General features: G+C 42.3%; 1 protein-coding gene across 10 annotated transcripts in view; it reads right to left on the bottom strand.

Annotated features, from left to right (window-relative positions):
* Positions 1–17,627, bottom strand: part of DAB1 (DAB adaptor protein 1) — a 718,429-nt gene that overhangs the window by 30,308 nt on the left and 670,494 nt on the right. The gene's annotated exons all lie outside the window — the stretch shown is intronic.

Raw genomic sequence — 17,627 nt, 5'->3', positions numbered from 1 at the left:
GCTTTGAGAGTTGACCCAGCTTGCTTGCCATTGAAATTTATATTTAATATGTACTAACAGGGGTTGATATTCACACTCTAGAAAAATGAATGTCCTTCTTCTTTAAGTACTATGCTAACAACACCCTGGAGAGTTCACTTTCACTTTATGCAGCCACTGGAATACAAAGAAAATTTAAAATACAATAATTCTTACCACTACTATAGAACAGCCTCTTTTTAGTTGTAGATTTATATACTGTTGCTACACTGGTGTATGTTTATGAGACTGTGCGCACGCGCACATATGACAGAGTTTAAATGCCAACAAACAAACTAGGTCCAATGTTTTGGTATATACCGTGGCAGATTCTGGCCTGCACCAGATTTCTGTTCAGCATAGGAAGGAGGTGGGAGGGGGAGAGCGTGTAATGGAGCTGATTCTGGCTGTCTGAGTGTCTCAGGGCTAACCTCAGCCTCAGCTCTAATTCCATTTAGAGTTACAGTCCCCTTAATAGTCTATATGCCAGTGGAGCAGAGCTCTGACATCTTCCCTCCCCCTAAGCTGGGAATGGAAAACAGGTGAAGGGCCAGGACGCAGCACAAGCACCATAAGAGTATTTCCCGATGCCAGGGGAATTCTTGGCTGGACAATAGCATATTTACGGCACCCGTATGGCATAAAGGAGCCACAGTGTCAGTTCGTCATTGACTTTAATCATTGACTTTAAGGTCAGAAGGGATTGTTATGATCATCTAGTCTGACCTTCTTGTGACTGTATTGTGAATACCATGACATTTGGTGGCTTTCTTAAGGTCCCAGCTGCTAGAATCATGTAGTGATGTGAGAATCTCAATTTTTTTTACGGTAATAATAGCTAAGTTACAAGCCTGTGTGGTTGCAGAGAAAAGTCTGGAAACATGAAATGAATCAGGTACCCTAAAGATTCAATCTCCCCCCTAAACCAGAGACAAATAAAACTAACCCAAAATTGATTCTTTTTAAAAACACAATTATTTTTAAGCCACTCATGGTTTTTGAACTCTAGGGGTTAACAGTACTGGAGCTATAACCAGGCTTGAGAATCAAGTCCTTTATTTATACCTACAATGTTGAATGCTGCATTGGGGTGATACTTTCCAAGCCCTGAAGTTCATGCATGTGTAATCATATATGATAAAAAATTGAGGCGTCACGTCTATTCGTAATAGTGTGGTGTTACAGGTGTATTGGCACTTGGGATGACCTGCACAAGTCTCCAATGGCTTCATCACTAAATAGTAATGCAATAAAATATGTGTAACACATGAAATTATACACTAATACCATTTACCATGCAATGTGTAATAGGTGTGGATCTGCCTTAATTTATGAATACTGCATGAGACCTACCTGTTGAGATGGACTATATACCTACACTGGGTTAGTGGAATGTTTATTATGCACCTATACTGCTTTAATTCACTGGCGGTTCTTATGAGGAAGACGAGAAAGGTAAGAAAGAACAGCCTAGCATATACGTGAAAAGACAATTGGAAAGCTATTAGCTTTGAGGATCCTGCATCCTGTCCCCAAGGAAGCTGCAAGACTTGTTTGGCCCATGGTGCGAATGAACAGACCAAAGGGCTATAAACAGTTAGGCCGTCTCTACACTGCACTTTCATCGTTAAAACTTTTGTCGCTCAGGGGTGTGAAAAAAACACTGCCCAAATGACAAAAGTTTTAACGATGAAAAGCACTGGTGTGGACAGTGCTTAGAAGGTAGGAGCCCCTCTTCCGACGACTAAGTTATCGCCTCTTGGTGTGGGTGGTTTTATTTTGTCACTGGGAGAGCTCTCTCTATGTCTAATTTTATGTTTCTTTGTATTGGAGTTTTTTCAGAGGCTAATGCAGCGAAAATTCCATCTAGCTTCCATAATGCAGAAACTGGATGGACGTTTGTGAATCTGCCTTTAAAATTATCTGAATGCATAGACATTACAATGCCTCAGACATCTTCATCATTTAATCCTGGAGCATCTGTACAAACAAAGGGAGCACTACAGGATCGCCCTTCACTCCTGTCCATGGCTAGTTCCTCCAGTAAGCCCAGCCGGGTCATGTCCTGGCATACAATGTCCTATAATATAATCAGTGATCAGCCTCTAGGTCAAACGAACCTTGGTTGTGTTTGCTTTATTTTCTTTGGCATCCTATCATCTTCTACGGTATCTCTACCATTATAATCTGTCTGATTGTAGCCAATCCTCTACCCTGATTTCACTTGATATTCTCCTTCTAGCTTCATTTGTTTCAAAATCATTTCACTTGACAGCTGCCATCTTTTGAAGAACTCTCATCGCTACTGCCTCCAGCCTTCTGATGTCACTTTCATTTAATGCAGCTGCTTCCAGCCCACAGAGTGTTAATACCCTGGTTTGATACATTTTCACTTTGGTACCGAACATGTTCTTATCAGTCCATAATTTCTTCAGTTTCTGTGCAGCAGCTGTAGCTAAGGCACACCTCCTTTTAACCTCATCCTTGATGGCAGAGCCATCCCTTGGGTAGGGCAAATTGGGGAGACCATTCTGGGCCCCATTGACTGGTGCAATTGGCTGTCGCAGTCGGTCCCAGGAGACATAGGTGATGGAACTGTTGCCACTAATCAAGCTTCCTAGGTAAATAAGACTCTTCTACTTCTACTACTTCACTGCTGCTGCTGCTGCATTTCAGCACGTTATCTATTGTCTCTTTTCCAAGATACAATAAACTCTAAGGATAAAGTGGTATAAGTTCAATTTTCCGAGGTTGCAAGGTGTATAAACATTAATTCAAACACTGTCTGCCAGATGTACGACGTCACTTGCATGAACTACGGAGCTTAACTCTAGATCATCCAATGTCATACCCTCCAATTTATCTAGCACTCTTATTGTCCAGTTTAAAAACAAAGAAAAGTGATAGTGATCCACAGAATCACCCCATCATATAATACTTTATTATTAACTTTTGTCACGATCACCACTAAAGGACATGGCATGATCTATAATGGTCATCTGTTATATGTTGCCGTTAGGATGTTAAAGAGGTATGGTTGGCAAACTATGTTAATCAGAAACAGTTACTATACGGGGAGAATTTTTTAAAGCATGAACAACTTAGCCATTCAATTAAAAATGAAAAAGTCAATGGAACTGATTCTCATCTCATCTGTACCAATGTCAACGGAAATAGCATGAAATTGGAATCAGGCCCATTGTATCAAGGGGAACTAATCTCTCTTTTGGGCACACATCCTGCAAAATTCCATGTTAAAGAACAAAGCTAGGCAAGCCCAGTGACAGTGAAATGCAGTGTAAATATAAGTCCAAAATCAGCCCTTCCTTCCTTTCAGGATATTTCCACATCACCAGATCAGTTTCTGTGCTCTCTGTTTCCCTGTTGGTTCCCTGCTGTACATGTTCTACAAGCAATGAAGGCACAGAGACTGATCAAAGGGAGTGCTGCTGAGACACACTTGAAGGTGTATGAGCAGTATCCCCATGCTGAATGTCTAAATTGAAAGTCACTGAAAGCACTAAGCTAGGAAATAAAACTTGGTGACAAAGAGCACAATATGACACCACCATCTTAATGCTAGTGCCGTGCAGTCCTAATTATGGAGGATGCAGTCAGATCTTTGCCTGCCTCACTGTTCCTCTATTGTGTTAAATATAGCACTTTGGGCAGAAAAATATCTGATTTGGTGAAGTTAAAATTACAATTCTGTGAGGTAAATCGCACTTGCTTGGAGGTTTATAGAAAGCGAACACAAATGAGGGCACAAGCATAGCTGAAGGAAATTCATTTGCAGATTTTAAGGGTACATCTTTTGCAATATTTGTCCAACACTACTCCCAGGTAACCTCAAGACAGGTTTCAAAGAACGAGTGCTCAGACACATTTGGTGCAAGGAAGAGATGAATCTTTACAGCAACCTTCTGAAATCTTTAGTAAGTATCATTAGAAAATCATAGGACTAAAGCTGAGAGAGAGGAGCTGTAACCCAATTTATCTAGAGAAGCCAGATTAGAGAACCATCAGTGAATATGACTCCTAGTGTCTATGTCGATTATCAGTGGTGCTTATTAGTCTGCTGTAGTTAAGGATCTGTGAATGTAAAGAGCAGGTATAAAAATGTTGACAGACCTTTGATTACAATCCTGTGACAGGGAATTACCATGACATTTATATTTATCAACACACTTATTTTAGTGCCTCTTGGTGCACTATTCAATGCATGTGTTTACTTCACAGCATATTCAAGGTGAGGCACGTGACTAGACAAGGGCAGAAGTGGGGAAATGTTTTAGAATGAAAATAATTTTTACAAGGTCTGGGTAATCTGAGGAAAGATCTAGCTTTAGCAAACAATAAATATAAGCAAAGAGCTCAAACATATTGAAATGTCAAAATCTACAGTGTGAACATAATCTTTCAATCTTGTGTTCTGGGGTAAGTAGGTTATCCCAGAATAGAGGGCATCTGACATGGATTATAAACTCTAAATTAGATAGTAAACTCTACAGGACAGGAGCTATGACTTTCTATGGGCCTGGCACTATTCAGGTCTGATTAGGGTCTTCAGGCAATATCAGTGATAATATTGCTTTGTAACGGTACTTATCTCTGAAAGTAAAAACTGTGTTTCTTAGAAAATAACAGATCCATATACTCAAAACTTTACTTTAAATCCTCTAAAAGGAATGCCAGTGTTTTTCGGTTTTGTATTAATTGTTTCTCTAGAACACATTTGAAATTCTGAAATTACTTTATTTTTATCTTATTTTTTATGGCCAAAATTTTTTTGTTTTTAACTGTCACTACTTTAAAATTCATTCAACTGTACAACAACTAATTTTATACATAGCCAGATATAAATTTGAAGGCTGGAAAAGTCAGGAAAAGTATCTTGTGAAATAACCTTGTAATTGAACAAATTTCTAAGAGCTCTTTCTTTGACCTCAATAACTAACATTGTCCAGTAAAGCAGGTTTCTGAACAGTGAGATAAGAAAACAGCATCATTTATAATGATGCTTTTTCTATCCAAAACTTTATCACACATCTCCAGAACATATACTCGACATGAACAGGGAAACAGAGAAAGATTACTAAACAGAGATATGCTAACGGTTACAGGATTTTGAGAATGAATCTTGGAGATGGGGAATTTATGGCTTATGGACACATTCAGGGTCTGATCTTGCAAACTTAATTGTGCTGTCCCATTGACACCAAGGGGATTACTCATATGAGTAAAGATATGCAGGATGGGGCTCTCGGTAGATAACAAATATAGCAGTCAGAGGCTGCTCAGGCAATCTGCCACCCTAGGCAGAACATTAGCGTGTCCTCTCTCTCCTACCATACAGCACGAACCCTGTGCGCGTTAATAGTTCCTTTACTTAGGGGCCAGGTAGGGCCCAGTGGTCAGGAGGTGAAGCTTCCAGCAGGAGTAAGGCCCCCCCCCCGAGAAAGTCTGGTCCACGTGGACTGAACTGTGGTGCTAAACCTGGCTGGGCGGGAAGTGCCCTCCCCTATCTTCTTGGGATCTGGTAAAAAGGTTTAAGGAACCTAAGTGACTCCTGTAAAACTGCACCCACATTTCAAAGGGGATGCCCATGCAGACAGGAGTGACTCCCTGTGATATTCTGACCCTGCCACCTAGGTCAGTTCCCCTTTTGGGATGAGAGAATAGTATATATAGCAGTGTGCTCTTTTGTAAACAAGCTTCTCCAGGAAGACTTCCACTGGGGTCCTCCACCCTAAGAGGCCAGCAGCCCTGCCCAGCCTCACACCAGGGATCTATCTCCATGAGGACCATGTGCTGGGGCTCATGGCATAGGGCTCCACATACCCCGCCATCCCACGTGAACCCCTCTGGGTGTCAAACCAAAGTGCACCCTAGCGTGCACAGGAAGATGCATCAGGTCGGAGGGTCCCTGACATAAGGCTGGGGGAAGAGGGGCATGCAATACATGGGTGGAACAATGGGAGAATAATAAAGAGGGACCGGAGTCTGTACATGGGGTGGGGATGGAGACCAGGACACAGACTGGAGTCTGGACAGAAGGGGTAGGAGGATGAGGATATGGGAGCAGATGAATGCGTGGGGGTTAAAAAAAAGGGCAGGGAGCAGATAATGGGAAAGATAGGGTGGGGGATAGGAAACACGGGGCAGGACACTCGAGAAGGGGGCCAGTGGCATGGTGGGCAGGACCCTGAGGGATAGGAGGATTGGGGAAGGGGAAGATGAAACGGGAGGTAGGCTAAAACACAGGAGAAATGGGTGGAGGCAGAAAGGCTACGGTGGGAACATTAGGGCACATGGGGAAGATGAGGGCAGGACTATGGCGGGGCAAGGGCTGATGGAATTGGAGTGGGGCACACGGATAGGTGAGGGTCCGAAGGACTAGGCCAGGGGCCAGATGTGGGACAGGAGGTGGCACCTACCTGGTTGCCCACCCCAGGGATGCCTCGTTCTCAGGCTCTTCCAGGGACAGGTCACTGGCGGTTGGGCCATCAGGGTGCACACCAGCTGCACGTTTCTGACGTACATAGTTTATTAATGAGCTTTGATCTCGCCCTTTTTCAAAGAGGACTAGATTAAGAAACTGTTAATGCACGTTAGGGTGCATGTGGACAGTTGGTACATGCCATCATAGGCTAGCGAATGCAGATCACACCTCAGCTTGCCATGAACCTGTTGCCTTAGGCAACTGACTAATTTGCCTATGCCTACAGCGGCGCCTGATAGCAGTTAGTTCATGCCATTGCTACTAAGGTCGTGTCACTGTTTCCAGTGAATGTTTTCCATAAGAAACATTAAACACCATTTTAGATATAAAACTAAAGATGTGCCAAAAATAAAACTACATCTGAATACTCTCAAACTGGGGGATGTGAACCTTTGTTCACAATTTGTCAACGATCCACAATTTGGATTTATAATGGGCTGATCTAAACACCCTCATTTTCAGGTTCCTGGAAATCGGGATCTGAGACCAGAAACAGAGTTTCTGGCCTGAGCCCCGGTTTAGCTAAAGACCTTCCTAAAATAAGGCAAGTGAAATCTTCCCAGTAATCTACATTTTCAGGGTAAACCGGACTTTGAAATCTTTCCCTCTTCCATTGTGTGGCAGTAATTTTATCTTGTATGACATATGTGCTAACTTTGTCAATGATGATTATAATTTCCTTATGGTACAATGCTTAATCAAAAGGAAATACTGACAAATGTTCAAAATAGATGTAATCCAATTATACACTATCTCAGTCAAGTTTTTAAGATAAAAAAATCTCAACCACTTGGACTGTGAACAGAAATTCATATGCCATTAAAAAAAAATTAGAACGATTGTCCAAAGTACTACTAACATCTGTTTTGTACCCTAATCATCATATTGTAACAACTGCATTACAGAATGGTTATTGAAAGACTTCCAACTCAGTTTCTGCTCTCACAATACGATATAAACTGACTGCACCGATTATAGCACCTTTGAGAAACTAAACATAGCTCACACTGGAAAACCATCCCTGGGAGGGAAGTGTACATAAGCTATGGGTGTAGACAATGGCGACAGCAAGAAAGGGGAAACCACTAAATCAAACTGACTGTGAATGGCCAATGTACATGTGCTGTGTCTCTCCAAACAGAAATGCTAGAAGTAATAATAAATCTGTCTTAATGCACAGTTTGTAAAGAAATTGCACTTATTACTTTGAAAATTAGAGCCAACAGTAAATGCTTCTTTTATAAATAGTAATCATTTGTGATTTTTCTCTTACTTCTTCCAAAAATCAAAATGACTTGAACAAGGTTAAGTTTTCAGTTTCTCAATTTGTCATATATTCAAATTGAGAAGATAGGTGGCATTTTATAAATCCTAGCCCTTTATGTTTCCTCCCACTGAAGATTCTGCCAAGATTTATAATTTTTATTCTATTCCAGATAAAATGGAGGCAAAAAAGCTGATTTTGATTTATCGGATTGCTCCTCAATTAGTATGTCTTATCTTGACTTACACTAATACATGAATTTTCAAACTAGTAGGTGTATGTTTAAAAAAACACTCCTCTTTTAACCCTGCCATTCTGTAAAATCGACAAAAATAAAACACTTCAAAAGAAAATACCAACCTCTTTGTTACAGAGAGTCAAAGAACTCAACTTATTGAGTGAGCACTTTGAGGACCATGCTTGCTAAGGTAAGATCTACTGGTTTAAGGTAAAGTCTATTTGCCAACCAAAGTAACTTTTATATCAATCCTTGGTATATGGGCTACTTCCCTGGTAGCTAGCACCTGGGAACCTGCTTATTTATTAGGTTTTTCTGTGGGCAGAAAGAGGCTTCTGGATACTAGGAGACATAGCAAGTTTGGACTTGTCAGTGGATTAGGTCTCATCTCTCTCCCTCCTTTTAGGGGCATCTATTTCCTCATGTGATCCAACTTCTGCTGCATCTAAGGCCTGGTCTACACTATGTGTTTACACCGATTTTAGCAGTGTTAAACCAATTTAACACTGCACCCGTTCACACAATGAGGCCTTTTATATTGATATAAAGGGCTCTTTAAACCGGTTTCTGTAGTCCTCCCTGACGAGAGGAGTAGTGCTGAAATCGGTATTACCATATCGGATTAGGGTTAGTGTGGCCGCAAATCGACAGTATTGGCCTCTGGGCGGTATCCCACAGTGCACCACTGTGACCGCTCTGGAAAGCAATCTGAACTCGGATGCACTGGCCAGGTAGACAGGAAAAGCCCCGCGAACTTTTGAATTGCATTTCCTGTTTGCCCAGCGTGGAGCTCTGATCAGCACGGGTGGCGATGCAGTCCCAAATCCAAAAAGAGCTCCAGCATGAATCGTATGGGAGATACTGGATCTGATCGCTGCATGGGGAGACAAATCTGTTCTATCAGAGCTCCATTACAGAAGACGAAATGACAAAGCATTTGAAAAAAATCTCCAGGCTATGATGCAGGGTCCACAGCACAGTGCTGTGTGACAAGCGTAACGGAAAGCCAAAGAATCAAATGGACGCTCATGGAGGAAGGGAGGGGGGACTGAGGACTCCAGCTATTCCACAGTCCCCGCAGTCTCTGAAAATCATTTGCATTCTTGGCTGAGCTCCCAATGCCTGTAGGGTCAAACACGTTGTCCGGGGTGGTTCAGGGTATATCTCGTCAATTTACTCCCCTTCCCCGCCCCGTGAAAGAAAAGGGAAAAAAATCGTTTGTTGACTTTTTTCAATGTCACCGTATGTCTACTGCATGCTGCTGGTAGACACGGTGCTGGGGCAATGAACAGCAGCATCCTCTCCCCTCCCTTCCCCGGTGGCAGATGGTATAGTGCAGTAGGACTGGTAACCGTCCTCGTCATCAGCCCGTGAGTGCTCCTGGCTGGCCTCAGGTGAGGTCGGCCGGGGGCGCCTGGGTAAAAATAGGAATGACTCCCGGTTATTCCCAGTAGATGGTACAGAACGGCTGGTGACCATCCTCATCACAGCAACTAGGGGCTGAACTCCATCAGCCCTCCCACTTTATGTCTAATGAAAAGATTCGGTACTGCCTGGACTATTATAGCAGCGGGATGCTGCGCGCCTCTCCTCTCCACCGTTTAATGTCCTGCCTGGACTATCATAGCAGTTGGAGGCTGCCTCCCCTTCATTTTATCTCACTAAAAAGTCAGTGTTGCTTATTCCTGCATTCTTTATTACTTCATCACACAAATGGGGGGACCCTGCAATGGTAGCCCAGAAGGGTTGGGGGAGGAGGGAAGCAATGGGTGGAGTTGTTGCATGGACACACCCTAGAATGGCATGCAGCTCATCATTTCTGTGGGATCTGACACAGAGCGGCTGTGCTCTCTGGTTCTCTGATACACTGGTTCTCTAGTACACTTGCACCATATTCTAAGCAGGACTGACTCTATTTTTAGAGGAGGAGGAAATGACCTGGGAGGTCATTCCCATTTTTGTCTTTGCGCCCCCAGCCGAACTCAGCGAAGGTCAGCCAGAAGCACCATGACAGCAGCAGACGGTCAGAATGACTGATAACCGTCATATCATTGCCAATTTACAATGGCACAGCAGACGGTACAGAACGACTGGTAACCGTCTTTGCTACCTTGCAAAGGCAAATGAATGCTGCTGTGTAGCGCTGCAGTACTGCCTCTGTCAGTGGCATCCAGTACACATACGGTGACAGTGACAAAAGGCAAAATGGGCTCCATAGTTGCCATGCTATGGCGTCTGCCAGGGCAATCCAAGGAAAAAGGGCGCGAGATGATTGTCTGCCGTTGCTTTCACGGAGGAAGGAATGAGTGACGACATTTACCCAGAATCACACGCGACACTGTTTTTGCACCATCATGCATTGAGATCTCAACCCAGAATTCCAAGGGGCGGGGGTGACTGTGGGAGCTATGGGATAGCTACGGGATAGCTACCCACAGTGCAATGCTCCAGAAATCGATGCTAGCCTCGGTACATGGATGCACACCACCGAATTATTGTGCTTTGTGTGGCCACGTGCATTCGACTTTATACAATCTGTTTTACAAAACCGGTTTATGTAAAATCGGAATAATCCTGTAGTGTAGATGTACCCTCATTGTCAGTCTATCACCTGTAAGTCCAGAGTGTTCCAACATTCTTGGGAAGGAAAACATAGAGGCGAAAAGGGTGAAGGAAGACTCTTGTTTGTTTGGGGAAGTCTAAACTGAGATGGATACAGAGCTCCAAGTCTTAACCCCTCAAATCCAGTCTATGGAGACCTGGTACACATCACATATACAGTATGAGGTGCATCCAAAGTTTGCCTAACTATGGCACTACGGTCAGCTTACTAAGAGAGCAAGAGTTGTAAGAATGAAACCAAGAGCATGACAGCTGCTCTTAACTCTAATATGGAGATAGAGGCCACAGAGACTACAAATCCCATGTGTGCTACATCTGCTCTTGACAGAAAAATGATATGCATTTGGAAAGAGATTGCCTTTGATTGCTGTCCATTCCTGCTGCAAAGGAAAAGTGTTCTGTTTCTATAGACTGAAAAGGAAAGGGAAAACTCAATTCCCAAAAGGGCTTTCAGGAGCGAAGTCTTTCCGAGTTCCTTATGTTCTTTATGTTTTAGCCTTCAGCAAATTAATAGAGGCAAGTTCTACCACTAAAAAATGTGTGCTTGTGTGCCTAAATCAGACACAGGTCACCTGGGTCTTCTGGTATATAATGAATTTTAGAGGTAAAGGTAATTTTGGCACAAAGAATTCTAGAGATTTATGTAATAAGCACAGCCATAAATTACAAAACTGATGGCAAGTGTCTCAGTGACAAAGAGTCTTATTTAAATTTCCCCTTGGATCCAGTTGGATCACCAGATATTGGGACCCATGTAGACTGTGCCTTCGTACTCAAGGTAAGGGCAACCATGGGCCATACTGCAAACACAATATTTAGTATTTTCATGGTACTTCTAATCTTCAAAGCAATTACAAATATTAACTAATTATTTTTAATTTATTACAAATATCTTTTATTGAGTAGAACTTCATGAGCTGCAGGAAACCCATAAGCTGCTCTGTTAACTTCCGAAATAATGTATGTACTGTATTAACATCTTTCTCTTTCCTTTCAAATGCTACTAGCTGAGGGCAAAATCTTGATGAAGGCTTGGCCATTGACATCAATGACATCCCGATCTGGCCCTCTGTTTCAAATCCTGAGTCCTATTAAGAAAGATGACCTTTATGATGACCATGAGTTTCTGCCCCATGGTTTCAGGGGGTAAAATTCTACTCTTTTATCATACAAAGCTTCCATTAGTGCCTTGTGGAAAAGTCATACAGAATGTAACAGGGAATATATTTTACAATCACACTATAGAATTTAATAGAGAATTACATCCCTGCTACAGAAATATACACAATGGCTCAAAAAGGCAATAAAATAAGACATCACTCTATTAATTCAACAGGTTTTGGGGGTAATTTCTACAGAATCTGATTGGTTTAATCCCAATTAAAATTTACAAGACTTTCCTATAGGATCTGCATAGTTAATGATAGCAATGTTAGTCCTGTGTAGCTACAGGAAAAGCACAGTGATGATCTGATTTGTAGGTATAATTAAGAAACATGTCAGAACACAATGGGGATGAGTTCTCCGCTGCTTCACATGTTATATGGTTATTTACACCAGTGCAAAGTGAGTGCACAAGACTACCACATCAGACCTTCTCTCTTCCTTTGGCAAAGGTCTAAGTGAATGAACCATGTGTGAGGCTGTGGAAAATCAGGCCTGTGGGTCTCAATAAGATGAATGAAAACAAAGACACTTAAGATCTAGCTAAATTTTTGGTGGGGTTTTCACAATGTGGAAGTACTTTAATCATGAATAACATGTATGATTTGTAATAGCCATCCAATGGACTTAACACATGGCCCTAGCAAAATAAACGTGACCTCCAATGGCATGACAAAATAATTGTGCCAAACAAGGACAAGATTTTTGCCCCATTTCAACCAGCTGCACACACTGGCAGACTACAACGAGTGCAGATGCTTTCTAGGATGCTATCTGTCTACTTCTGAATCCAAAGTACAGGAAAAACAAATGTAAGTAGACTAAAGACATGACAGCGCAGTGTAACCCATCAAATGCAAGTAGCATATGGTAAGATACACATTGCTAGAAGTCACCTAGCAACAATGCAAGGAAACCTGTACAGTATGACACAAGGCTGATGACAAAGGTCACAAAGGGGTTGGTAACAAATCACTCTAGCGTGGAGAGGCTGTTACAATAATGGCCTTTTGCTACAGTGTGAATCTCACCACTGAAGACACCTGACAGCTACATCTCACCTTCAGTGCTGAAACTATACTGGGTTTAGAGTTTCCATTACACACCAGTATTACCATTAGACTGAACGGCAGTAAATTCACAGCAAGCGCATGCTGTCAATGCATACTGCCCACAGTGCACACAAGTACATCAGTCGACAGCAACCACTGACAGAATTTCTAATCCATGGAAGTACATAGTATGCATCCATTTCTTTCTTTAAAAAGATTCCCATCCACCAAAAATGTTTCATACCCAATATGTGAGGCACTTGGCAATCAGGCGCTGAATCTTTATATGGCAGTAAGATGAGTTGTTTGAAAGCCTTCATAAAATTGTAAGCAGATAGTTTAGACACGTTGATGAGAAAAGTAGGTTTTATTGTGACTTGACTGACAGGCTTAGTGAAGGGTATTTACAGTTTGACTCTTGTTACTAAAAACACCATGACAGGTAAAACCTGACATGTATGTATAACAGGAAGACTGTGGAAAATTATGACAAAAGGAGCTCATTAAAGAGCTAGTACTTTTAGATTGGCTAATTTCAAATGCTGAGCCACAGTTTCTGAGTAGCGTACACCAAACTTAAAAAAACATACCATTCGGGGAAAGCCTGATTTGCCTGATGTCCATTCTAAATAGGTTTGTCTGGAGAAGGAAGCAGTGAGAGAACAGGGAATACCACACCATGCACCACAACATGGGGGCATGGTCACAGGGAGGAAGTTGAAAGCTCTGAATAAGGAAAGGAATATTTAAAGAGGTAAGAGACATGCCTGGGAATGAGGATCTATCAGGGGGCAGGAGCTGCTTGAAAGGGAATGCAGCAAAGAACTGGAGAGAGAGCACAGGAACCTAATCCCAGTGCTTTGCATTTATAAAGAAATCTCTGCTCAGGACGTCTGAGAGGGAGACTGGTCTATTGACCACTGCACAGAGCTGGGTACGGGTAGATTTGCATTCGGTTAACAGCAAGGCATTTCTTCTGACTTACTGCGTGAGCTTGGGCAAGTCACCTCACATCTCTGTGCCTTTCTTTCATCATCCATAAATTGGGGCTAATGATACTTACCTCACATGCATACCACAGGACTTAACGTTGTAAAGACATGACACAAGCACAAAGCATTATAATACTCTTGTCTCAAAGCTGTACATACAACCTAATGAATTAATTTTTATAAACACAACTGTGAAGGAGAGTAGATATCATCACAATCCTCCTACAGATGGGAAGATAGATAATACAGAGGGACTAAGGGCAATTTTTTTCAAAAATGTCCAAGTGACTTAGGAGCCTACATCCCATTTCCAAAACAGACTTGGGAGCCAAGTCTCACTGAAAGACAGTGTAGACTCCTATGTGTAACCTCCTGGGTGTGGTGTTCTGTCCCATCTAGTGGTGACGAGAGAGAAAGAGAGATTAATGAATCTGCTCTACAGTCTTAGGCCACGGCTACACTGGCGCTTTACAGCACTGCAACTTTCGCGCTCAGGGGTGTGAAAAAACACCTCCCTGAGTGCTGCAAGATACAGCGCTGAAAAGCACCAGTGTAATCAATGCCGCAGGGCTGGGAGCGTGGCTCCCAGCGCTACAAGCTACACCCGTAGAGGATGTGGTTTACGTGCAGCGCTGGGAGAGCTCTCTCCCAGCGCTGGCGCTGCGACCACACTCACACTTCAAAGCGCTGCCGCGGCGCTGCCCTAGCAGTGCTTTCAAGTTTCAAGTGTAGCCATACCCTTAGTTAACAGGCCTATGGCTTTTAACTTACGCAGTAGAGGCTCGTGCACTAAACTCCAGAGGTCCCAGGTTCAATCCTGCCCACCAACAATGGGGGTCTGTCTGTGTTACATATATATGCTGACACCACTTTTGAAAACTGGATTAGGCTTCTAAATCACTTGGTGTTACCATAAGTAACTTGAATAAGGACACACATTGTTCCCTGAGGCAAAGCTGCAAACAAAACCATGGTTTTGATTCTCAATCCCCTGATCCAACAATTGTTGCCTTCCAGATCAATAACCACATGAGACAAAAATACTTGGACTTTTGTTTATATTGCTCAGTTCATCCATTTGAGCTCAGGTGAAATCTGCTAAAATTTTTATGAAAGACTGTTTATACAAGTAAGAGGAGGGAATTCACAATCCCAAATCTCTGTTAGAAACTAGAGAAAGCTTTCCCTTTAATTCAGCCTTTCAGAAATTAATTGAAGCAAGATCTACCAATAAAGAAAGTGTCCTTGTATGTCTAAATCAGGTAGAGGTAGCTGGGTAATTTGAGCACAAATTGAATTTTAGAGGTTTATGTAATAGGGACAGCTATAAATTGACAAATAAAATCACGGCAAGCATCTCAATGACAAAGTTTCTTGCATGCAGAAGGATGAGTAATAAAACCAGATGTGTAGTGGAATATTACACAGATTTTAATAGCGGCTTCATTTTTTTATTTTATAAACCAATAGAAAGGTGAAACACAGTCCCGGCTACTTATTTCTTAGTCAATGCCTCCATTTTCTTTTTCTTTTCCATTTTATATTGAAGAGCATTCTGACACTGTGTTTCTCAGGTCCAATTATTTTGAGTTTTGCTGAGAAGGGGCCAAAATGAAAGTTAATAACAAACTTCATGGAGTTGAGAGCAGCAATATGTCATTATGGGCTGAAGCTGGAGCCGAACATCTAAACAAAATCATCCTCTTTACCAGGGCGGTCTTACTGTACAAGCGTTTGCAAACACTTTAGTGAGAATACTGTACTGTCTTTCATACTGCAGGAACCCTAAGCAGAGTCCAATATACAAAGTCAGTCTGAAATGTCATCAAGCCCTCCCCCCAACCACACTTTTTTTTTCTAATTAGAAACGTACACAGAAAATTCTAACACTGGACTCTGAGGCGTTTATAACTATTCCTTGCCCACAACAATCTTAATTAAGTATGCAGCAAGAATTGTTTTACTATAATTAGCCTAGCAACAAGAAGATCTCCCATAGTGGATAATTACAAACTATTTAGAGAGGGCTTTATTTCTTTGTTTGATTGTGTGTGACAACCTAGCTCCCTCCATCCTCTTCGCTTCCTATCTTGCTCTTTGTGCTCAGCCCAAGCTGTACCATGCACATTTTTGTACTGCACTCTCTTGCCCCTGGACAAGAGACATGCTTACACTTAGAATCCCTTTCCTGACCTTCCATCTTTGTTCCTCTGCACTCTTCTGTAAATCCTTCCTCAAAACACACTTTTCCCATGAAGCCTACTAGTCTAAATTGCCTCTCAACTTACCTTTATGTGTAAAACACAAAACCAGCCCAAACCTGTGCAACTCTCAAGATGGATGCCTCACTAACCTCAGCCAGTGCATAATGTTATCACTAAAGCCCCAGTCCTTCCAGTCTCCTTACCCTAATATAAAAAGGGCTAGTGACAAAGGGTAAGGCTATGGGGTCAATTCTCTACTGCCTTGCACTGTCTGCATCTATGGAGAGTGAAAGCAAAATGATAACAGTCTGATCGGGTAGCAATTGACAAGCACTTTACACAAGTGTAAAAACCCACACAAAGAACAAGGCAAAGGAGGGTTGACCCAGCAGTCTTTATTAGATCTGGTCTACACTAGGGGTGGGATCGATCTAATATACGCAACTTCAGCTACGAGAATAGCGTAGCTGAAGTCGATGTATCTTAGATCGACTTAGATTGACTTACTTCGCGTCCTCGCAGAGCGGGATCAACGGCCGCCGCTCCCCTGTCGTCTCCACTTCCACTTCTCACCCTGGTGGAGTTTTGGAGTCGACGGGGAGCGCATTCAGGGATCGATGTATCGCATCTAGACGAGACGCGATACATAGATTCCTGACAGATAGATCACTACCCACCAATCTGGCGGGTAGTGCAGACATACCCTTAGTCTGTAACATGCTATACGCTTACTACATGGTGGAAATTACACATAGTAACGGTGGGAGGACAACCATCCTGTGCTGATTATGACTAGTAATGACCACAAAAGCAACATGCTAAATACAGCAAAGATTATGTCAATTGGAAGATTTGTTGGGTGAGGTCCCTTTTTCCAGTCACTTGAGCTTGGAGTATTTCCTTCTGGAGCTGCTCACTGTTGTTCAGACCAATGGCAATTACCTATATTGCTGCATTGCAACTGTACAGAGGTTACAATATGATGTTACTAAAGAAGCTGGATTTATTAAAAATGATTGCTTTCCTGTGCCACGTGTTAAGTGGGATTTTTATATAGCTTTTTTTCAGTTAACAGAATTGTAATTTTTATGCAAGTTCCTGATGTTTGATCACAGTTTAATGTGAAGCTTCTTATGCACTCTTTACACATCAGCATATTGTATTTGCCAAGGGGGCGGGAGAGGTCTGAGAGGCTGCAGATGTTGCAGCGAGCCCCCAAGAATTCTGATGCCTTCCGTCTGTTCCTAATGCTCCTCTTCTCACTTCCAACCCAGTTGCCCCCTGCATTCACAGTTGTCCTTAATTTAATAAACTTTTATACAATGTACAGTTTTAATTGTAAGTATGAGGGAAGGAAATACAACCAACACCCACTCAGTGCAGTGCTGTGTCCCTCTCTAGTGGGGGTTGGGTCAGATACAGAGATTGATGAGCCTACCAGAACTAGCTCTTTCAGCTCAAGCTGCAGAGGTTTATACGTTAAGATCCAGAGCTCAGGTTCAATTTCCATTGCTGACATTTACTGAAAGATTTTGCATTACAAGTGGTTAGAAGGGGGAGCGTGAATAAAA

The sequence above is a fragment of the Gopherus flavomarginatus genome, chromosome 7 (genome assembly GCF_025201925.1).
Source record: "Gopherus flavomarginatus isolate rGopFla2 chromosome 7, rGopFla2.mat.asm, whole genome shotgun sequence".
NCBI lineage: Eukaryota > Metazoa > Chordata > Testudines > Testudinidae > Gopherus > Gopherus flavomarginatus.
This window is presented reverse-complemented; position numbering and strand designations above follow the sequence as displayed.